The 24,741-nt window shown below is 36.7% G+C and overlaps 1 protein-coding gene across 3 annotated transcripts in view; it reads right to left on the bottom strand.

The window, feature by feature from the left end:
• The window catches only part of LOC150096712 (multiple PDZ domain protein-like), a 1,501,001-nt gene that overhangs the window by 1,161,086 nt on the left and 315,174 nt on the right, over window positions 1-24,741 (bottom strand). Inside the window, exon 1 of one of the 3 annotated variants that reach the window (XM_090408595.1) lies at window positions 5,005-5,103. The exons of the other annotated variants lie outside the window; for them this stretch is intronic. The gene's annotated coding sequence lies outside the window, so the exon portion shown is untranslated. Of the gene's footprint in view, window positions 1-5,004; window positions 5,104-24,741 lie in introns of those variants that run through there. 3 annotated transcript variants of the gene reach the window in all.

The raw sequence follows: 24,741 nt of genomic DNA, 5'->3' as shown, positions 1-24,741 counted from the left end.
TAGTATATTATTAAAGGATATTAAATCCATTAAAATTTTATTGAAAAATCACATTTTTCTTAAATAAATTTCATGAATTTAATTAATTTAGTTCAAATCGTTGTGCCAATAAAAATGTCTCATGAGGAATTTTTCTAGATTTATAGCTTAATTCAACATTATCACGTTCGTAGCGCCACCCCGAGAATGTACATGTACTCTGTAACAACAACAACAACAAAAAAAAAAAAGCATTCAAAGTAACAGCACGATCAGAGGAAGTGTAAGGAAATTACAGCATTAATGGCTTTCATGAATACTTATTTAGGAAGAGACCTCTATACTAGACAACAGGAAAATTATAAGAGCGTTAATTTAACATTAGAAAGACCGGAATTAAAGTACGGCCAATGGCGAGAGGAATCTTTAAGGGCTTTTCAACTGAAGGCTCAGCTGAATAAGCACTGAGGCATTTTCCATTCTTTAGCCAACTTACTGAAATTAACGTCCAAGTTGAAAACAATCTGATGCCATTTTAAAATGCGTTATAAACTGAAAATGAAAGGCAAGCAGCAGCCTGTGAACTCTGATAACTTTATAAAATAATCACTATTTGGTCATCCGGTTAAATCTGAAAGTAAAGAAACACCTACTAAACGTTTTCCTAGACAGAGAAAATATTGCGATCCCCCCCCCCCCTTACACACACACACACCCAAAAACATATATAATTTTGGAAATCAATAGCAAACTTAGGCATGAATAAAATATTCAAATATAAATTCGAATAATTTTGAATTCGAACATATTCCACAAATTTCAAGTTACATGTCTATATCGTTATGTTGACCAAACCGAAGGCGCAAATTCAAATGACATAACATGTACGAGTTCCACACCACCCTCGCTGGGAAGGGCAGACGAACCGTGCAATCTATAGTCGTCAAGGGGAAAGCATTAAATCCATTTACCAATCATAAATCTTAGAGAAATCACCAGGATGCTCAAAGACAACAAGAGAAAAGGAGTAACTGATGATAAAATATGGTGAGCTGTACTCAGTGAAGCAGCCTGCGTATTTGTTTGAGCTATACCTTGGTTATCTAATCGAAATAATTCACAATACCGTTATCCAACCGTAAAGTAAGTGACCGACAGCAATTCGATTTCATCCTCATGTTTTTATTTTTTTATCGTTTTTTTTTTAATGTTTGAAAAGTATAACGTTTTACCAGCCATTATATAGTAGGAATTAATTGGTTATGAAATTGTCCGTGGTGTTTTGAAATTGTTCCAGATAATTTATAATTAGTACACATGCAAAAGATATCTTTAAAAAAAACTTTGGAAAAATTTAATATTAAAACAAAAATAACAATTGATGAAGTAAACAATCACACTTCTAATTTCAACTAAGAGTAACTCGAGTTCAACTAATTTATTCCGCTGACGCGCACGCAACAAACCAATCAAGAAAGGATTAAAATAAAAATACAGAAAATTACAACCTCTTATAACTGAACTCTTATACTTAAATTCTGCCAGCCTCTTCTACTCATGGTGATAAATGGGCTGTCACGGTACAAGTCTAATTCTACTTGTTTGACAGTAATCATCCTTATATTACGACTGGATAACAACTTCCTACAGCCGAAAAGACAGAGTGGTAATTCACGTCGGGGTTTATAGAAATTCACTCAATCAACTTACAGTGACGCAATCTTCTGTTATTACCATCTTCCAGAAAATATAAATATACTAAAACGCAACTTGGGAATACACACACGCTAGAGCAATGGGAAAATATCTTACAAAATCACGGATTTCAGATACTCTTAAAGATCTGTATTCTCATCAGGCAATTATACGTTCTCCTGACCTTGGATAAAAGATGCATTAAATATTTCTCGCGGCCCAACTATGTTTATTTAACCTGATGGGGTTATTTAAACTTCAAGCTGGATTTGAACTATTGGTGAAAACATGATAAAAGTAAATATATGATCCACATACGAAAGACCACAAGACCTATAGCACATCAGTGGCGTGTGTGGGCAGGAATAGAAGAAAGGAGGAATCTGTTCACATCTTGCTTGAACAGCTGGGGGTTGTAATCTTTGGGAAGGAAAAGTGGGGGAAAGACTGTTCCAAAGACAGAAGTACATAGAATGAAAGAGGTGGCATTGAAACTGGCTCGATGAGTTTCGAGATGGAATGTAAAATGGTGTTGGTTAGCAATGACTCTTGTTTTAATGATTTTAGAGGAATATTAATGGCCAATTCAGCATAGTACTGTCCATGAAAATATATGTTAAAGAGGCATAAGGCAGAATCTGAACGTCTGTGAGAGAGAGAGGTATCATTAATTAGTCGGATTGCCCTCTTTGAATAGAGTCGAGCAATCTTGGAGAGGATTTTGGTGTACCACCCTAAATATGGGAGCAATACTACTGGTTACCGAGTTATCTAGTCTCACAGACGGTTGCAGAATTTTTTTCCCCCCTCTTCAGGCATTTTTCTCCCTTCTATCTCGCGAAACAAAACTGGCTGGAAAGTGAACAACGATTAACAGATGCAAAATATACTGGCCTTAAGTCTTAGTTGCATTGACCGTCATTTCTACTAAATTAAACTAGTGATCGAAATGATTAAAATTAAAAGCGGTAACAAGTGCTAACTGCTTATTTTGTATTCACATCTAAACCAGCTCCGTTATTCAATTTTTCCCCATACGTTTCTGCTTCCCTGTTACCACTCCGATCACAGGGAGAAAGAATGTTGATTTATGGTATTTTTAAGATTTACAAACAAAATATGTCACTATGTTTGCGGATGCGATATATCTGTTCAAAAGCTCATCTGTAATCTAAAATACTTTCACTTTGTTAAAATCGCATGCAAGATACGCAGTGTACATCAGAAACTAAATACATTTTATCGCAAAATTCTAAGATACCTGATAAGCTGTGGCGTGCAAAAATTATGGCCAAATGCCAATATATTTCCTCTAGATACGACTCTTTCACAACATACATCTACAATACACTGTTCACATAGAAATAAAGTATATCCAAAAACTTGGAGAGGAAGGCGCACGCACACACACTTCAGCTGCCAGAGTTTTAACAATCGGAACAAAATACTGTTTACTCTAAAAGAGAAACACAGGTCAACATTCCCGGACGTTCTAAGAAGGGGGAGGGGCGGAATAAATACATAAACAAGACAAACTTTTTTTGGTAGAATTTCGCCGGTACTTGTCTTTGGAGATGCTCGATGCGGTTGTCAGAATATGAAAACTTCTGTTTTTAATTGTTGGCAATTCTTATTTTAGCTCATGCTACGCATACAATTCTTCTGAAGACGGGGTGGGGGAATTCCCGATATGAGTATGCTTTTCAGACACGGACTAGGAGATTGTTTCATTTAATTTGCTTTCGTGTGTGGACTGCAATTAAATAAGATGATTCTTCACGGGAAGAATGTTGGCCCCCCATGCAGGTGACGAGTATCCTGGTTACTACCGAACTTCGTAAATCATGTCGTTGGTACAGGTAAGAAACTACAACTGAGTTTAATTCCTGGAAAATGCTGTCCTCAGAATCTTGTCTTATCTGAACACCGAATTCGAAAACAATGATTCGCTATTATTTTCTGAATATCAAACTATCTGTTGTTGAAGCAGCTCAAAAGTTCAATATACAGTATAAGGAGCATATATCTCCATGCTCAATGTCACGATCATTAGGAACTAGAACCGGCTACTTTCATTAACTAAAGCAAAAAAAAACTGCTTCCTTGCTGCCAAACAAACGAACATTTAATTTATAGGCAAAGTCAATACTAATACTGAAATAAAAATTTATGCACATAGCAATGCTTATTTTCTTAAAAGTTAAAAATACTGGCAAGATTAAAACTAGAAAGGAACAAATGATGGTGGCATAATGAAACATCCAAGAATGAATGAATGAATGAAAAAATGTTACATTACGGTGTACGAGACGTTTGGACGTGGTGTCTTAAGAGGTGCGAAGAGCGCTCTACTGAGGGAAGTGAAAATAGATGAAAATATTTCAGAAATATAGCGTTCCCTTCCTCCACACCCATCTCTCACCGACTCTATTTCAACCAAGTAAGCGAAAATTCTAAAGAATTTCAAATTCACTGCAGCATTCACACCTCTAATCAAAGTACGGTCCTAAGTACAGCCAACTATTAGTATACAATTTATATTCTCAAGTATCCAGGTGTTTATTGCCTCTGGTATGACTAATTTGCCATATTATGAAAAAAGAAAAATTCACAAAGCAGGAACACAACAGCGATAACACTTATTAGATGGTTGATGCCATAGTCTAGCGCATAGGTTCCCAAAGTGGGCGCTGAAGCCTTCTGGGGGGGGGGGGGGCTATAGTGGGATCAGAAGCATTTGGGGGCGTTCAGGCGGTCTAGGAGTCGGTGGCTCTTTATAGAAGAAATTAATATATATTTAAAAATTAATTATTTTCGTGATTTTGCGATTAGATAATCATTTAAAATTGAAATATTGCATTTTAATTCATCTTATGCCCGTCTTACACGATCAATGGGGGCGTTACAAAATTTATGTCTTGCAAAGTGGGCGGTGGCCCGAAAAAGTTTGGGAACCTATGGTCTAGCGGGACATGTGCTATTTTCTGTGGAACTAAACGACAAAACGCTATGAAAGAAGCTGTATGAAATGCTTGAAAAATCCTAGCTAACAAAGCAAAGAAATGCTCAGTCGGATGCCTTTGATTGGAAACCCGTTTAACAACAAATTATGCTTAATATGCGCATATAACTTAACGCTACTACCTAGGGAAAAAAAATCGCCACGAAGTGGGTTGGCCTACCTCTATCACAAAAAAGAAGCAAATTATTGAAAATTAGCAAATCAAAAACTAAACCTGTGTTTAATCTTATGTGGAGTTAAAATTTATTTCTTCGCAAAAATAAAGTTATTTCTACAACTCAGAAACAAAAGATACGAGAGTTTCAAACCTCTTTTCCCAACGTTACAGAAATTCAATGAGACAATCCCTGCACAGGAAGAGCAGATAACTATTTTGTAATGGGTTTTCACGGACGCATTCGTGAAATCAGGCCAGGTCTTCCAGTCAGTTTAAACGTTCTTTCAGTTAAAACTATCATTATCAACGAAAAGAAATTCTGCACATTCTTCCTTCAAAACATAAAAATATGCTAGTAATCGTGCTGCGCTAGATACGAATGTTCGTTTGCTATTTGAGCAGCAAGATTACGCACGATATAGCCTCACAGAGAGGAAAGAAACGTTTCCCCTAATGCAGCCTGCCTCGTGTGAGAAAACATCGCAAATGATCCGCTCAGTTTTACTTTATGCAAATCTGTGATATCGTAAACACACTACTATAGCACATTCATAATAATAAAGCAAGGAGATATCGGTGTTATGGGCTTTTGTAAGTGACAGGCAATACCAACCGAAGAATACCTTTGTTTTTAAATATTCAATTCATCCCGGAGCTTTTATCTTCTCGATACAGCCAAAACTAATGAGACGGCACGATTCTATCGCGAAACAGAAGAGTAAGAGAGGAGAGAATTCTCATGAAAACTGTATACAAATTAGAATACGTTAAAAAGATACATATTTTTTATAAAAAACATTGAAAATTATTCAGAGAAAAAGGTTCACATACTGTACACGAAATCATACTGAAACGGAACGTCAATTTATTGCAATGTATTGAGAAACAGACATAATCGAAAATGCGAAATCTGCTATTAGCAAACGAGTAAATTTCTTTAAGGATGTTTAAGTTCTCCATTTTAATAATTATGAGTTCGCATTCTTTTCTCCGCACACAAAATATGCCATCTGCTTTTGATCATTAATGAAAAGACCGTGTGCATGCAGCATTTAAGACTGGATTGATCTCAGTCTCTTTCAGGTTACTTCAAGACTCATCATCTAACAAATCTTAGTGAACAAATTTTGCTGTTCCCAATATAAGACTGTCAAAAGAACATTACTTTAAATGGATATATATATATATATATATATATATATATATATATATATATATATATATATATATATTACTAGATTCATTCACAACTATCATAAGAGAGTGCAATGAAGAAATGGTAGAGGATCCTACTAAAGTCTAAAATTCCCTCTAGTTACTTCTGATATCAACTTGCCAACATTAATTGCAATTTTTACAAATTATGCCAAGACTTAGAAATTATTCCCAGAAGTGTTGCAAATTTAATGTAGAAGACATTACCAAAACAATTCTCTCCCCCCACCTCGCACACAACTACCAATAATACTTTATTATGATTAAATAATTATATTGCATACGCACCGAAACAGAAAAAAAGCGAAATTCTTTCGCTGGTACAACACGCGCAGTTTACTGACATAATATATTTGTCGCATAATCTTAGCCGTTTCTTTGCGGCTTCAATTTCCTTCATGATCATCTGATTCTTCATCAGTGAGACTTGCGCTTATCCGGATCGTCTATCTTGTAGGTTGAAGATGTGTTTCAGCGTGTAAAATCCTTGCTACTTACCTAGGTATGAAATTGGCTAACTCACCTCCAGATGAAGAATTCTTTATTGAGGCTCCTCGCATCCTCGACGGAATTTGAAACCACATCTTTGCAATATTGTGGTTGGAATTTTCATAAAAACTTACCCATTTGACCAAACTACAACAGCACAAACGAAACAATACACAATATCATTACTATACAGTTAACAGAATTTTAGACAAATTCGCAATGCTTTCCAATCTTCAAATCTCGAAATGAATGAAATATACTGATATCTACCCTATATATATATATATATATATATATATATATAAAATAAGCCTTTGTATGTAGCGTTTGTATGTCACGTTTTTTGAAACTCCTTGAGTGTAGTCTTCAAAATTCGAATCATCAGAATTCAAGGAGAACCGGTCTACCCGTCCGGAACTCGGGGGGGGGGGGACCTTAGGTGCCAGAGGGGCTATCCCCCGCTAGCTTAAGTATAAAATTATTGGTTTGTTGAATACTAGTAGTGAGTACAAGCGTAGAAAGTTATGAATACTAATAATAATGTTGATTACTAAATATTAAATGAAGTAGCGTGTACAAGCTTAGTATTCAGTTATTAATACTAAAGCTTTACTGTCATTGAAATAGATCTCAAAAGGTTAATCTTTTGAGAGCGAGAGATTTCTTTCTCTCCCCCGCTTCCTATTGCTTCTAGTTTTTTTTTTAATGGGCGAGGAATATGATTGAAACTAGGAATATCGCTTCACCTTAAGAAATTTCTCAAAATTAACTTTGCCCATGCGTGGGGGGGGGGGGGCTTATCCAATGAGGTCAATAGTGTAGCTTTTGGGTTGCGCACAAGAAAATGTGAGTTGTTTCACTGAAAAGTGTGATAAGTAAATACATGAGATTACATGAGTTATATCTAAAATTTTGTAGATAAATTCATGCTCAACACGCAAAAAGAAAAAAAAATCTTCCTGCAGGAAAAAAGCTTCGCGTAATGAAAATTATTTATTCGAATTTAAGCGCCAACAAAATCTTCAGAGATATAGAAGACCGATTTTAGGATGGAGCATCATTTTAAACTGAAATACATAACTTTATAAAAGTAACTTCTAAAATAAAATACATTTTATAAAATGTCATTTTGTTTATGACAGTTTGCCAAATGATGTCATACCATTTTACAAAATGAAATGCCAAAAAACTTATTTCAAAAATTTACACACTGAAAATATGCGTCTCATGCTTTCACATCAAAAACACTTTAATATGAGAACAACTGATTTGGTGCTTATGTGAAATATATCTAGCAACCCTCTTCTACCACAATCAATTGCTATTATTTATATTTAAAAAATGATACCTGCAATTTTCAATAAAGCATACGGTATGAAAATAAGTCAATATTTTTACTAATTATATGAAGAGCCAAAGGCTTCAATTCGGCGACATGAACTTAAGTTAAGGGATATTATATCCCATATTGTTTCTTAGCCGAATAAGAAACTAGAAGAGTTTCATGCCGAATATAGAAACTATATAAAGTTCGGCGATTCCAAGCGTAAGCAAATACCTGGGTAGTGCAGCACCTGATCCTTTAAGGTAGTGTAAGCTGAGGCAACTCATAGAAAGGGTGGAGCAAGCCCCGATCACTATTCTTGATACTTACCCATAATGTGAAAATACCAAGAATAGTGACCGGAGCTTGCTCCACCCTTGCTATGAGTTGCCTCAACTTGCACTACCAAATGGGTCAGGTGCTGCACTATCCAGGTATTTGCTTACGCTTGGAATCGCCGAACTTTATATAGTTTCTATATTCGGCATGAAACTGAGTTTCTTATTCGGCTAAGAAACAATATGGAATATATGGGATATAATATCCCTTAACTTAAATGTCAATAATTTTTGTTTACGCGGACAGTTAGTTTATCCAATCTACACCGAAGCGGTCCCTATCTATACCTGAAATACTTGGAATTCCTCATATTTAGCTAATGTAGTCTATCCTTAAAACTTCTCCATATTTAGAAGTTAATTTTTTGCAAAAGGTATTGCATGACTACTGGAATGTTCGTGGAAGAGAAATATAAAAGATAAAATGCATTACCCTTTTAACATGAAAGCACTTTGTCTAAAAGGATACAGTTTTGAAAAAGCGTGATAGCAACAATGCTCAATGATTTCGTTCTGGCATAACGAATGAAGAGTGACATGGCAAAAAAGTGGAAATCATTATGACTAAATGCGCCACAGGCTGCTACATAATTAATTGTTTTGGGGGGGTCTTACTACACAAAAGGTATAAATATTTAAAGCAGGACACGAATACCCATATTTATAGAAGTATCTTATTACGTATACATCATGATTACATAATTACGGAACAAACCTGCAGTATGAAAGGAACATTAGCAAGATGAAGACTAATATTATGATATCCTCCGTCAAGTATGTAAACTTCTTAAATGAAAGCTAAACACAAGTATTTCTCTGAGAATAACTCAGAGTTAAAAATTATCCCAATATCTACGAACCCATTCCTTAGTTCTAAGGGAACATTACAATCGCTTCCTTCCTGGCGAGCAGTTCGAACTTTATTAAAATTTTAAATTGGATTAATGATTTATTTTAATCCATATTAATTTCAAAGCAACAGAACTTAAAAACTTAACATTTTCATTGAATCTCATTCAAGAATTATTAGAAGTTGCAAACTCGTTCATGTTACTTGGCTAATCAGTGTTCTCTAATTTTAAGTTAAAAGATTCAGAAGTACTCCTGATAATACAACTCAAAGTTACTTTAAATCAATATAATCGACTGAGTAACATGCATAAACTTAAAAATAGAAGACAGCAAGAAAGCTTAATATTTCTCGTTTCTTTTATCTTAATTTTTTTGCACTTCACTACACTTTCATTTCATGCGCTTAGACGAACTTTATTTATCACACACTCCAACGGGTGGAGCTGCCTTTAATAAACATCAGAGATGCATTCTGGCATCAAGTAAATTTACTGAAGATCATATCTCACCAACTTAATTTCGGATTGTCTACCAGAGTCGGTTATTATCATCATCATCATGTCGGTACAATGTATACTCTAGCGATAAGGAATGATAAGGCACTCTTGACAAAATGTCCATCACACGCTGCGCAATAATGGTCGTTATTCAATATTTAGATAAAAACATTGTAGTCTTTTTCTTGTGTAATGCTACAAATAGATCACAGTGGTTTAATAGCTAAAAAGATTATATAATAGATATTCATTCCTTGAATGCACGCGACTATCTTCATTGAGTTTTATATATGTTGATTTCAAGTACGTATTCAGGGATCAACAAATATGCAAACCCCACTTGTAACGCAAAAAATGTCAAAAGGAGTTCCCGTAAAGCGGCACTGCATCTATAAAAATAGTATGTTTAGAAAGTTTGTTTTTTAATTTTTTACTCGACAGCTAGCAAAATCTACTCGATTTTTTTAAGATTTTGAGAAATAATATAGAAATGGAAAAAATGTCTATTTTTTGATCACACAAATTAATTAAATCACCTTTTATAGGTAGACTTACACATAAATATGGGGATCCATAATTCAGCTTTGATATTACAAGATAAGTAATGTTTATTTATTTATTTTATTTTTTTTTTTTTTAGCCAATGTGAGGTAAGAAAAGCTCGATTTGCCAGCAGAGAAATCGGTGCTCTATCCGACGAACTTAACACTTTCTAAAAATTTCTTGAACTGTCACAAGACAGAATACGAATCTATTTTTTTTCCCCCTCGAAGCATCGCGTAGCGAAATTACTCGGCCACAATCTATACAGTGTGCCCGTTAAGCAATGAGAGTGATTTTTTTTTTTTTACAGGACAGCCCCCTTTGAAAAGTAACAAACAAGTTTAAGTTTTGACGCTAGGGCATGCTGTAATCTCAAGTGCAACTTTCGTGTTGGTTACGCAGCAGTTTTCGTGTGGCAACCGTTGAAGTAAGAGTGTGTTGAGTGGAGCGTGTCAGAAACTGCGCCATGGAGCAAAGAGCCGTGATAAAATTTTACTGTAAATTAGGAAAAACTTCTACAGAAGTGTACTAAGACCTAAAAAATAAGTTTATTACGATGACTGAGCCGTGCATAAGTGTGTTCCGCTGGTTTTCAACCTTTAAAGAGGGGAGGAAGTCCCTGCAGGATGAACCACGCTGTGGACGGCCTGTTCCTGCACGGTAAAATGAAATTGTGGTGAATACTAATTAAATTGTTGCTCATGCCAGGTGAATAACCGCTAGGCTTCTATAACGCGAATTTGTTCCTGAGAGCACCATAGTGAACGGTCATCATTACTTAGGAGTAATGCAACATCGTACGCCCGCATGCGACGTATCAGGAAAGAACTTTTCCAACAATGCGTCCGCGCGCTGCCTGTGGAAACCCCCTCCCCCACTATTCGCCTCTCGCAGACTTTTTCCTCTTCCCAAAGATGAAGTGCACCTTTAAAAATGAGTGTTTCAGCGATATTGAGGATAACCGTTCAGGACTTTCACCTGGAGCTTTCGAACACCTGCAAAATTATGGATTTGTGTAACGGACAGTTACAAATATAGTTCTTTATTTTGATATAAAAATTGTTGTCTCATTACATAACGGACACACTGTGTGGTCAACGATTTAACTTATACTATACATTGGCTAATTTAAATACGACAAGGCCAGTCAGTGCATAATCAGATATCATATTGATCACATATATACAGAGAGAGAGATTCCAAGCCTGCCGTCTCCTTATAGACAAAGAATTAAACAAAACTCCAAATCCTTGTAACATTTCAGAAGGATGTCTATCAAACTATTGCAAGCCTAATTCCATGACAAGTATGCTGTTCTCTCGGAGGTATATAAAATTCATTACGAAAAAAGTTACAAATTTTCAGGAATATCAAAATCAGAACCACACATTACACAGCTAACTAAATTATGATAATCGCTACGATCAGTGGAGTCAAACCTCCTCCACCCCGAAGTAGCCAGGTGCTTACAGCCGCTGATATAATTGTAATGTCCCACAAGGGACACAAAAATCATGGAACGTATGGAAGAATACGTCAGAGACAACTTACTGAAGATTCTTCCTAAGCTCAAGCGGGAGGCACTATCTTCAGCAGGCTCAGACGATAACACCAGTCTACAGATCTCAGAATAATTTTATTGCTAGAGTGAGACAAATCTGCAATCGACAGAAATTATGCTCGATGCTAGCTATCTAAATGTAAACTTATTTGTAAGATATCAAAGTTTGTTACATAGCTATGACTCGGTTAATACGTAGCGAGACAATAAACACGAGCTCAATAAAGTCAGCATACATCAGAGCAGGTTTGAATACTAACCATTTCTCGCAGTAATGGACAAGTGCAGATATAACTTGAAAAGTTAAATCTGTACTTCTCCGAACCTTTATTTTATAATGAATATCTAGTTTCAACGAAGTCCAATGACAGAAGGGCGAAAAAATAGCGCCATTGAAGTAACATGCATACCTTTCAGAATAACAGTAAGTTATTTTGAAAGGATGTATGCCCCATATTTAGGTGGTGGACGATTTTCTTCGCCTAGTGTGAGACCACAGCTCCATTTGTTAGAAGTCTGAAACAGTTCCATATTTGGAGCTTTTCAAGTTGTGGTGCAGCTAGGGATTACATGATTCTTAGTTCATCTAACTAAAATATACGACAGATTTACAACTCTTCGAGGATAGAATTAATCTACACTTTGTTTAGACTAGTTGTTTCGACACGAAACTGGCACTTATACTAGATCCTTCAAATATTGAAAGTGGATACTTTATTTTACGCACTGATATCAAATAATTACAACATAAGTGTTCGAAAGCATGAAAAATTCAAGCAAACGTTTTTCAGACAAAATTTGACAATGAATCAGAAAAAATTTTGTTATTGTGGTTGCTGGTGCTTTGTACAAAAAAATGTCTTCTCTTATAGTAGGGCTTTTAATCTTTTCGAAATATTTTAAAAGGACGTGTTAATTATTAATACCATTGCAGCTAGAGACATGAAGCAATATCTGCTTTCATTCAGCGGAAGTTGGCAAAACAACTGAGATTTCGGCGAAAGATGCCAAATTAAGGTAATAAAAATGCTTCCTTGCATTAAATGCGTAATACAGATGAAAAACGACGTCTTTTAGATTTCATTAAGTAAGCTACTTAAAGATCCTCCTAGTATTTATGAAGTCCGCTCCTCTTTACAATTTCCCATGCGACGAAGTGGATTTAACATGGTCGAAAATTTCTGCAACGCGAAAATTTCTCTACGACCTATGAAGGTAGCAGAGAAACATTTAAAAATTAAACTTAATAATTTGCTGAACATATCAAGTTATTCTAAGCTGAAGAGTTCCTCTTTTTGATCTGCCCTGCATTGCAGTCTTGACTACTGCGATATCTGGAGAAGAAATGCTTGGTGCCCGAAATCGGAGTTCATACTGCTTATGTCATTCCTGATCAAACGCAGTCAAGTGTTTCATGCAGGTACAAAAAGTTGAAGCCCGAAATATTTGTTTCGGCAATGTTTCAGCAAACAGAAATTTCCGCCTTCTGCTTGACTGTTAAACGAGCATGTTTTTGTTTTCTTTTTTTTTTTTTTCCAAGTCATTACTCTTATTGAGAGAAGTATGCAAGCACAAATACGTTGTGAAATTTTGCTGCTAAATAAATAAATCCGCTAACGCCTTTTAATCCTTCAAAAGGAGTAGGACGAGACCTTTTAGCCCCAAAGAATCAGCCAATCGTCATTTTAGCTAAGCACTGACAAGTAACCCCCCCCCCCCCAATGCTATCAACTATTTTAATAGGCATCGGCAAGGAGAGCGACGCAGACAAATGAAGCCATATCGAGATCCCTAATCCTAACATGATATATATTATTGTGGAAAAATTGTGCAAATTCTACAGTCAATTTGAGCTGCGCGATTAAAAAAAACCGAGTTTCCAGGAGGGAAAATAACATACTTGCTAGTGCCATAGATCAACTAACTGATCGAAGCAAGGTTGAGAATAGTTTCGAGCCGGCGACCTCTAGAAACAAGTTTCAGCCGATTTCAACTGAATTTATATCAGAACATAAAACTTAAGAATCTTGTAATTTTCACACCGAAGTTAAAATATCCAGTAATCATTAACACCAAGGTTGCTGGTTTTTAACCTCTCTTACCAAAATGTTTTAAATATTTTCGAAACTATAATGCAATACAAACATTAAGTAAAATTAATTTAAAAAAGCAGATTGACAGTTGATATTTTAAATTAACAAATACGATACCTCTAATAGGGACAGCCAAATATAAGATATCTATATTAAAATTCAGATATCCCACAAATTAAAAATAAAAGAAGGTAATAAGGCATTTTATAAAAGCAGCTATATAAACCTACACTATCCACCGATAATTTCCCAGACACCCCCTGTTGAAGTTATGGAACATTCCAGGTTTGTTAACATAACAACCGGTGTACAGACAGTAGGAAGTAGTATTTCATCGTAGCATTTGAATACAGGTGAAATGGCAACACGACGTGAACTCTGCCTTCGAGGGGTGTCATCGTGGGCTGTTACATTGGTGGCATGTCCATACGCGTGCCGTTGTCGCTCAACTGGAGCATCCAAAATCAACGTTTGGCGATGTGATCAACAAATGGGGACTTCTTGGCATCTCTAGTGCAGGAAAACACCCACAGCGGTCGCTGAAAATGATTGACAGGGTGTTAAAACAGGTGCCACACAAAAATCGGCACAGACCATCCATGATGAGTTCTAGAGCGCCAGTACCACTAACCACTAATACTACGTAAAGAACTCCATTTACTGCATTTCCACGGAAGAGCAACTGCGCACAAGCCGAACATCACAACAACTAACAAAGCGGCTCATCTGGCCTGGTGCAATGAGTATGTGAACTGGACAACTGACCAGTGGAAAACGGTACTCTGGAGCGATGAATCAAGGTTCACCTGTTTCCAGTCTGATGGCAGGATGTGGAGGCAGCTTAGTGAATGCTCATTACCACACTGTGTTGTATTCACGGAAAAGTTTGGTGGTGGAGAGGTAACAGTGTGGAGTGCATTCGGTTGATTTGGAATTGGGCCACTGGTCGTTATCCATGGTTCCATGAAGGCAGTTCAGTATCTTGATATTCTGGGTAATCATGTGCTGCCTACACTGTGGAGTTTTTATGGAACAGACCCGTGTTACTAATCAAGGTGACAATGGTCCATGCCACAAAGCTGCAGCTGTTATGGAATGATATGAAGAGATGGGTGTTAAACCATTGCCTGTGCAGTCTCACCTCAACCCATCGAACACCTGTGGAACGAATTGGAGCGGTGATCGAGGTCAAGAGCAGCACGTCCTCGATCTGTACTGCTTTGGAGGAATGGAGACAAATTCCACCTGATGTCTGCCACACATTGGTGGAAAGCCTCCCTTTGATCACCACCTGCACCCTTTGAGGGCGCAGATGGTGATCAAAGCCAAAGGTGGACATACCCGATATTACGGTTCGGCTGCTAGTTATGAATTGTAAATTGCTAAAGTTTCCGGACAATTATTGGTAGATAGTATATGTTTCGTTTTGTATGTCGCAAGCAAGACGTTTTGAGATGTTGTTTTTGGTTTCTGAAGAAGGGAAGTGTAATTTTGTATGAGCTGTCAAAAGTTGTGTAGTACTGGCGTATTTGCATTTAAACAAACATTTTCTATAAAATATCAATTACGAGAGAAGCTGTTACTGTTATATAGGGTGTCCCAAAATTCACGCAAGATTTAAATTTAGCGCCATTTGTGCGATAAAGTGTTGCCAACGAGAAAAAAAAAGACAGCGTGACAGCTGACAGTTCAGGGTAGTTTCGTGTAGCGCTCCATTATTAAAAATGGACCGCTACACGAAAAAACAACGCATTTTCATTGTTGAGCAATATTTTTAAAAAAAAATGAAGATTTGGCAGCTACAGTTCGCAATTTTCGTACAAAATATAGTCGGAATAGTGATTTAACTTCAACTGTGAAAAGATTAATTAAAAAATTCAAGGAAACTGGATCAATTAGTGATCTTATACACTCTGGCCGTCCTTCAACAAGTCGTTCAACAGAAAACATCGAAGCAGTTCATGAGAGTGTTGCTGAGAGTCTAGGAACATCAATTCGGAACCGTGGTCTTGAATTTGGCATTTCGAGAAGCTCTCTACAGCGTATTCTCACGAAAGATTTGCATCTTTATGCTTACAAAGTTCAATTGACTCAAGAACCGACGCCTACTGACCACACAGCGAAGAGAGTTCGTTGAATGGATTATGGAACAACAAGTGGATGCTTATTTTTCGAACAAAATCATCTTCAGCGATGAGGCTCATTTTCATCTTGATGGCTTCGTTAATCGACAAAATTGTCGCATTGGGGGTTCAGAAAATCCACGAGTGATTGTTGAGAAACAAATGCATCCACAACGTGTCACTGTTTAGTACGGATTTTGGGCTGGAGGCATCATCGGTTCATTCTTCTTCGAAAATGCGGCTGGTAAGGCAATAACAGTTAATAGTGCTCGCTATCGCGACATGACAATCCAGTTTTTTGTGCCTAAATTGCAAGATATGGATGTAGACGACATGTGGTTTCAACAAGACGGTGCCACATGCCATACAGCCCGAGAAACAATTCAATTACTGCATGAGTCATTTCCTGGTCGTGTAATTTCCCGTTTTGGTGATCAGAATTGGCTGTCCAGATCATGTGACTTAACGCCGTTGGACTTTTTTCTTTGGGGTTTTTTGAAGTCTAAGATTTATGCCAACAAGCCCACGACCACCCACGCCTTGAAGGAGGAAATTGAGCGCTGTATCAACGAAATTCAGTCAATTTATTTATGCAAAACAGTCATGGAAAATTTCGACAAAAGAGTGCGTATGTGCCAGCAAAGCCGTGGAGGCCATTTACCCGATATGCTATTCCATGCATAACCCTATACTGTATACTTTATGAATCAATAAGAAATTACACTTTTTAATTAAAAACCTGTGTTTTCTATCAAAATTACTTCTTGCGTGAATTTTGGGACACCCTGTATTACTAGAAGTAATTAAGTGAACTTGCTTCAGCGCATAAATGATTGAGATATGAAATAATGTTATCAACTATAGTTGATGCGTTTTGAAATTATAATTAAATAAAAATTTTCCTGCCCTATGAAAATAACTGTTATCATCGTTGCAAGTACAGCGCCAAAAGCAGCAATGACGCATAATAGTGGACGGGCGGAAGTTGCTAAATTGTGCTTCCGATCATGCGTGGAAGTGAAAAGAACGTTACCGAACGTTGCTAAGAGTTCCGCTGTTCTGGGAGTAGGAAAGGAATACAGCAGGAGAAAAACAAGTTTCTGTGTCTTCAACACATGAAAATGGAATAGAAATTAGGAGACTCAGAGACGATATCCTTGTGTGTGTGTGTGTGTGTGTGTGTGTGTGTGTGTGTGTGTGTGTGTGTGTGTGTGTGTGTGTGTATAGAGAGAGAGAGAGGTGAAGTTTTCCCAGCTATATAGGATTCAATTCAGTTAAAACTAAAAGGAACTTTATTGCTCTCTGGTTCATATAGAAATGAGCCCAGTATAGTTAGTTTATTTAAAATTATCAAGTCTGAAAAGTGAAAGTGATTTTTAACAGTTGATATGATTATAGTTATTTCTTCAGAAGTTTCCAAATTAGGAGGAACGGTTGCTCTGAAATGAAGATGCATTTTCTTTAGTGTTTCATGATTTGGGATGCAAGAAGAATTTGACTAACGTTACTGTTATACTGGAAGCAGTTTTTATGGCAGTATTTTTCCTTGTGAATTCAAAAAAGGAATAAAAGTTGCTGTACGTTGCAAGAGATAAATTTCAATAGCTTTGAAATTTGTCTCTATAAAGGAGAATGACCATAAAGGAGAAAAACCGTTAGCTTATGAAAATTGAAGGGAAACTTTAACTACAATTTTTCATGTTTGGAATTATAACCTGAAGCTTGCGTATGTGATGATTTGATTGTATGTTTTTTTTTTAAATAAATTAAAGATTTTTATCTTGATTTATCAAATGTTTGTATCAATCTTTTAATGAGTTAAATAGGTTAATTTAAGAGATTAAGTTACATATGATATATCCTCTGATATGAACACTTGTGTGCAAGTTAGATTTGCAGTTAAGAGATTAAAGCGTTTTCTTTATCTCTGAAGTAAAGAGATAAATAAACTACTCGGACTGCGAGTAAAAAAATTAAAAAAAAAAATTACATATCCCCCTGCAGACAATACCTCAGTGCTAGCTGCTTATACTTATTGGAGTAATTATACCATAGTGGTCCCATTAATTAAACGTTTTCAACACGTTTGCTGTGAAACTTGTTTTTGATATAAACTATTTTTTACAAATAAAATTATACGATAAGTCAACATGACTGAAGGGTATTTAATTGACCGGCAGCCATCGTGAAGATATAGCTACATTGAATGCTTTTCATAAAGGCAGATATGTATGTACTTGAAACGACACAGTACCTCCACAAATTGATTTAAAAAAAAAAAAAAATGGAAATCCAGTACACGATTAGTTATAAAACCAATTTCACAATAGCAGAGTGTAATTGAATGCCACCGCTCTTAGGTGCAAAACTTTCAAAGAGGTCGTTTCGTTTTTCCTTGTTAAACGTCAGCTTCGAGAAAAGCTCTCTCTCTTACACAATGTTATTCGGTTATATCCTGTAGTATACAAAAATTACGCAACTACGTTAACAACCAGAAAGTGAACTAACTTTCTACCTGAAACGAGTTTCAAATATTTTACAACCGCTTTCATGTATTTAAATAAAATGCTTATTGCAATTTGTTAACCTGAACGTTTTTAAATGCATTTCACAAAATAGGTAAAGAACCTGTGTAAATATGTGTTTTGTCTGTTCCGTCCGTAGGCAAATAATTCAGCAAGAAGGATTTTTATTGAAATTCGGAGTTTCGAATTCTAACACAAAAAACTGCGATGCCATCTTCACTTTAGTCATATCTCGAAATGCATGTTGCTATTAACTTTATTCTGGCTGAACAGAACCTGATAAAATGTGATATTTTAGGATATATACATGAATATGTCCACGTGATTTTGGTTTCAATTGGAACATTTTTATTGACAAATTGATTTTAACTGACGGCAGTAAATAAACACTGGCTGGATGGAATTGAATAAAATTTTATATTTATGGGTGTTTAAAAATATATATAATCCGCTTTAAATACAATAAATTCCTTATAATCGTAGTAGTTCTCATATAAACGAGGAAATATGACAGTCAAATTCAAATACGAAAAAATGCACTGCATGTGAACAAATGGAGGAAGCTTCTAATACGATGTATAATTCATAATGAATATATTGTAATTAACGTGTCCGTACTAATTCGATGGTTAATGAACGAGTTTCCATCCCATTCTTAGAGTAAAGATGTGATGATAAATTATTCTCTCCTCCCCCATTAATCGTTAAACGGGAGTGTTTTTATTGGCAAAGCAATTCAAAATAACAATTACTCAATGGTTAGATGGAAATTAATGAAATTAAATATTTAAGATCTATGAAAATCTACAGCAATTTCAATTCTGACTACATTAATCGCAAAATAAGGCAAAACTAAAAATTATCCCTGCAGCTAACTGTTGGGATAATGTCTCCATAAAACAGTGCTATTAAGTAAACGGTGCATTTAAAGCTTGTCTGATCATTTCCTCAACTTATTTTAAAACATCTGATAGAACTGGTTTTTCAAAAATTTAAAAACAACCATGCTGAAAAATAAATGGTTGCAAATAGTGACCAACCGCTAAACTAAGCAATTATATCTATTTTAGCCGGTTATCTGCATTCTGAATAATCGACCAGTTTCTGAAATGTGTTCAACGGGCGAGTGCGCACACACTCATAGGTTTGATGCAACTCTCACGTGAGCAGTGGTATCCAAGGTTAACGCATTCTATTATATAGATTGCTTGGTAAGAAGTTACTAGTCACCATGGTGTGAGGAACAAACAGCCCACCGATTAAGACCTTTCGCTGCCATGACTGTGGCAATCTTAGGGCATACTTTCCACAAGCGTACGATAGCGACCAATGGGAATTCCGGTCCATTCTTCCTGCAGGCATATAATAAGGTCCTGGACTATTGTGGATCGGATGGCCCAGGACCTCACACCACGCCCCAGTTCATCCCACAGATGTATAGGGCTGAGATCAGGGTTCTGTGGAGGCCAATCAAAGTGTCCACAAACCGGGATTACAGTAGCAGCCTTATGACACGGTGTACTGTCGCGCTGAAAGAGAGAGAGAGTGGTCAGTTCTGTAGAAACGCCACAAAGTAAGTAGCATTGTATTGTCCAGATACCTCTCGGAGTTCAATGTTTGTGGCACCACAAACAGAGATCCGAGGCCACTCGCAGGAAAAACAGGTCCATATCACAGGCCATCTCCGAATTTCATAGTTGGGGTTACGCACACTGGTAAGTCGTTCATAGGGCATCCGTCATAAGCACACCCGTGAATCGGCTCGGTAAGAGCCGATGCAAATTCATGTTCCAGTCGATGCCCAGAACTGAGCATTCAACGTGTTGGCCGATGAATGGCGGCTTTTACATATTACCTTTCGCAGCATCCTACTGTCACGTTCGGTGAGTCGTCCACTGTGGATAGCAGTTGACTCCCTGTACTTCCATATCAGTATGTTATTGACTACTGATTATTGACTCCGAATTTGCTAACATGTTATTTGCCGAACAGATAAGCCTCCAAATCACATCACAACGCCTATTTCAAACTCCGTCAGTTCCCTTTCCCTTCTCGCACACAGTTGCACTGACTAGGCAGCATCTTCCAATTTATACCGGTTACACACATGGCCGAATATAACGTGAATCTTTACATGGAACGATGCATTTGTCAATGGGGTGGCATTGACTTCTTTCCAAGCAGTGAGTGCGCACACAGTCTTCAAAACCTGAAGTTTGCTTTGTATAATGATTTCGAGTAGAAAGCGGGTGAACATTCAAATTTTCGAATCGTGGGCAAGGGATCACTTAAAAGCACTCAACAGGCTGCGCTAAGTGAATTGTGTTTGAAGGAGTATAATTACAAACTTGGGTGTCTTGTAATGTCTCAAAAACATCTAGATGATTTCACACGGGAAGAATTATTCGTAAGCTTGAAGACCGCAGATTTACTGATATTGCCAAAGAGTTTGGAATCTCACATAGCGTTGTTTCCAGGCTCTGGGCAGCGTATCAAAACCAGTGGAATGTGTTCCAGACGTTTGCTAAGAGGTCGTCCTCGCTCTACCACGGAGCATGAAGACAGATTTTTGGTTGTAACAACAAAACATAATCTACGCACCACGGTAGGTCAGTTTGCAAGTCGGCTCCATTCAAGCACAGGTACATGGATATCTAGACAAAATGTGGCGAGACGTCTGCGACAAGTAGTCCTATACGCCGGACGGCCTGTAGCAGCCTGGTTCAATCATCCAAAGCTCATCGCAGAGCGCGTTTTCAGTGGGTGTTGTATCCATAAAAATTTACATGATACAAATGGGCTAATGTATTCTTTACAGATAGTAGTTTTAGTCTTTTACCCGATTCTAAACGACAACTGATCTAGCGTAAAAGTGTTACTGCTGCTTACCAACACGAGAATGTTCTTGAAGGGGATGGATACGGCGGTGCTGCGGTCATAGTGCGGGGAGGCATTATGCTTAATGGACGCATCGAGTTACAAGTGCTGGAAAAATGGAGTGTGACTGGTGAATGACATTGCAACCAAGTTCTTCAACGTCGTGTTCGATTGTTCCGTGGTGTTGTAGGCGAAAAATTCCTTTTTATGGATGAGAATACACGGGCAGTGGAAATACACCTCTGTTGACTGCGGATATTAATCGAATCGAGAGTGGATGACACGCTCACTAGATCTCAACCATATAGAACACGTTTGGAACACAAAAGGGAGATGAATTGCTATTTTTATTGTGGTAAATTTTAACGCAGCAAATAAAAATTCACTAAACTGATAATGTCCAATAGATCTTCCTCTGCATATTTGATGATAAGACGTGACAGCTGCATCAGAGTTCGGAGTGGACATATTCCATACTGAAATGTATCTCAAGAGTTGTTTTCTGTAGGCAATGTACATTAATTCCTTAATTTGCAACGTTTGATAAAAACGTATTGCAATTTAATCTGTAAGAAATTTATAACGCATTTTTTGTGTAATTTATTAGTATGCTGGCATAAATTCATGTCCACATTTGACTGTATTCATGAAAATGTTTCATATGCTAGTAAAAATGTAGTAGTTCGTCCTTAGCTTTAACTTTTAGACACCAGTGTGTGAGTGAGTGAGTGAGAGAGAGAGAGAGAGAGAGAGAGCAATTCAGCCATTATTAACATGACGACCTTAAATCAAAAAAAAAAAGAAGCAAAACAGTGAAATTGTGATATGGACATTCTCCAGTGAGATTAAACGACACCAACTTCGTAATTAACATGGACATGATTTTGTTTAATAATCAGAAAATTCGCAGGTTACATAATTAAACTGTGAAATTCGAAGTTATGTTTTTAAATGTTATAACGTTATTAGTAATAAGACATTCCTAAAATTGGAAGTAAAATACTAAGATTACAAGGATGAAAGAAAAGACGTTCATTAAAATGTAAAAGCAGAGAGACTAGATTCATCAATTCCATATAAGAGCAACTTATATTTATTTATAAATGAGAAGTACACTACACGAAATCAGCGTAATTAAAATAATGCAGTTTTGCATTCAGTCCAGCACTATAATAAACACGAAGTACTACCCTCCACCCTAGCATTAAACTTGTATGCCGAAAATACCTGTGTATTAGGATAATGCAGCACTAATGGCAATGAGAAATCTCCTAGGGACTAAACCTACGGCATTACATTCGACCAGAAGTACAAAGTTCATTAGTAGAAAGTGGGATTCATTAGCGTAGATTCATTAAAGAAAACTAATGCTATTTTTATCGAAGTAAATTTTAACGCAGCAATCAAAAATTCACTAAACTGCTAATGTCCAATAGATCCTCATCTGCAGTATGAACAAAATCGGAGAATATTTCATGCTTTTTTAATAATGAATTATTTAAATAAAAAACTATGGACAGTGAAACAATGTGCAAACGGATTGCAAATTATTGTAAAAACAGCTGGGGCTATGAAACCAGTTATATCTATTAATATTGATGTGTTCCTGGGCTGGACTCTATTTTGCAGAAAAAAAACCTGCTAGTTAATACACCATCAGATAAACCGCCCTTATGCAATACTTTCTTATTCGTAAATTTCACAACGCTAAAGATGAGTAGGAGAGAGATTTTGAGACGACAATATTAAACAATTCTAGTCTGATCATTCAGGAAGGAATATAGCATTATTTGCTATCAGAAGTAACCTAATGCAAATCCACCTGCTCACCAGAGTAGCAATTTATAGTTCTCTCTGTTCTCTGAGCATTACCTTTTCTTAACCAGTTCTCCTGAAGTAGCAGATGCCGACCGACCTTTTCGGTTGGCAATTAACTACCTAGCCTTAGGTTACTTTCTTATCGTATGGAGCGACCTCCTTCAGACACGCTCAACGTTGCATCTGTTGACACACACCCAGCGAAGTGGGATGACTTCCGAGATTCGCACTCTTTCCAAGGCCAGATCAATGTTTCGATTCTCCTCATATAAACATCGGTTCTGATTACAGAACCAGGTCTCGTATTTCATTAAATTTTAGTCACTCATTCGTTCCTGCAATGCATACGACCACTATACGCCAACAATCAGCTACGAGTAATGCAAATTGTTGGGCTGAGATTAAGTCACATACATGAGTCTGCTCTGAAATGTTTTGTTTAAGGGGTATGTGCACAAAAGGGACTAGAAATAATTAGACATACTAGAAGTTATCAGAACTTCTCACTTGGTACATATACATAAGTATTCAGAATAAAAAAAACGTTAAATTAATTACTGCATACGTGTTGGAAAAATGCTATTGCTGCTGTCACCTTCGGTAGCATCGCGCATGTCGTATCCTAGGTTCGCAGCAGAGTTACATTTTTAATGAAAGCAGACCAAATTTGGTGGAGGATTAAGCCTTGATTTTTTTTTTTTTTTTTTTTTTGCTATGTATAGGCTTCCTTGAACTTTCTTGTAAAATAATATTATGATCAATATAAGGCATTTTTGTTTATCGCCAAACTACTTGCTATCCTGTGATAGCTATATCGGATGCCAGACCTGATTCATGGCGTCTTCTTTTCTCGACGTCTGTTACGTGTTCAAACGTGCGGATCTCTCCAGACCGTCTAGCCTACGCAGCAAACGCCACAAGAGCATGATTCTCAAACGCTTGGTTTTTTCATGGGATGTGGAGGTTTGGTGGGTTTACATCTGGGGATTTTATGCAATAGTAAAAAAGCTACTTTAATGTTGTACTCACGGAGCAACTTAAACACTTTGTAACATTCTTAATGCAAAGTAGAGTGATTGCATTCTTAAAATCTTGTTTTGAGAACAGGAGATATCGGAGATGTATTAAGGATTTCGTTGATCGTTTTGGGTTTATAACCACTGAGGGCGAAGTTATGCCTCTGGTAACGCAGTTCATTCCTGTTGATTAACATGCCGGATATGCTCTGTCTCGTAATGTTTTAATCATGCCTATCTTTTGTATCTCCAGCCTTGGCCAACCTCTTTATGTAAGATTTTGAATTTTACATTTTTGGCATCCCATAAAACTGCAATAGTCCAAGTAGTTTGGCGACAAACAAAAATGCCTTATGTTGATCATAACTGTTTTACAAGAAATATCAAGAGAACGCTCACATTGTAACAAAAATGAAGAGTTAATCCTACACTGAGTTAGGTCTACTTTCATTAAAAATCTAACTGCCGCAGACCTAGTATAGGACACGCACGATGCTACCGAAGCTATAGCATTGTTCCAACACGTATACAGTAATTTAACGTTGGCGATCGGATCGTCAACTTATACATGGAAAAACGTGAATCAGTTATAGCTCAGGCAACCTTATAATCATATG

The sequence above is a fragment of the Typopeltis vanoorti genome, chromosome 18 (assembly GCF_054136105.1).
Source record: "Typopeltis vanoorti isolate ZY-2024b chromosome 18, IOZ_Tvanoo_1.0, whole genome shotgun sequence".
NCBI lineage: Eukaryota > Metazoa > Arthropoda > Arachnida > Uropygi > Thelyphonidae > Typopeltis > Typopeltis vanoorti.
Note: the sequence above shows the minus strand (reverse complement) of the source record. Positions and strands in the feature narration are given on the sequence as shown.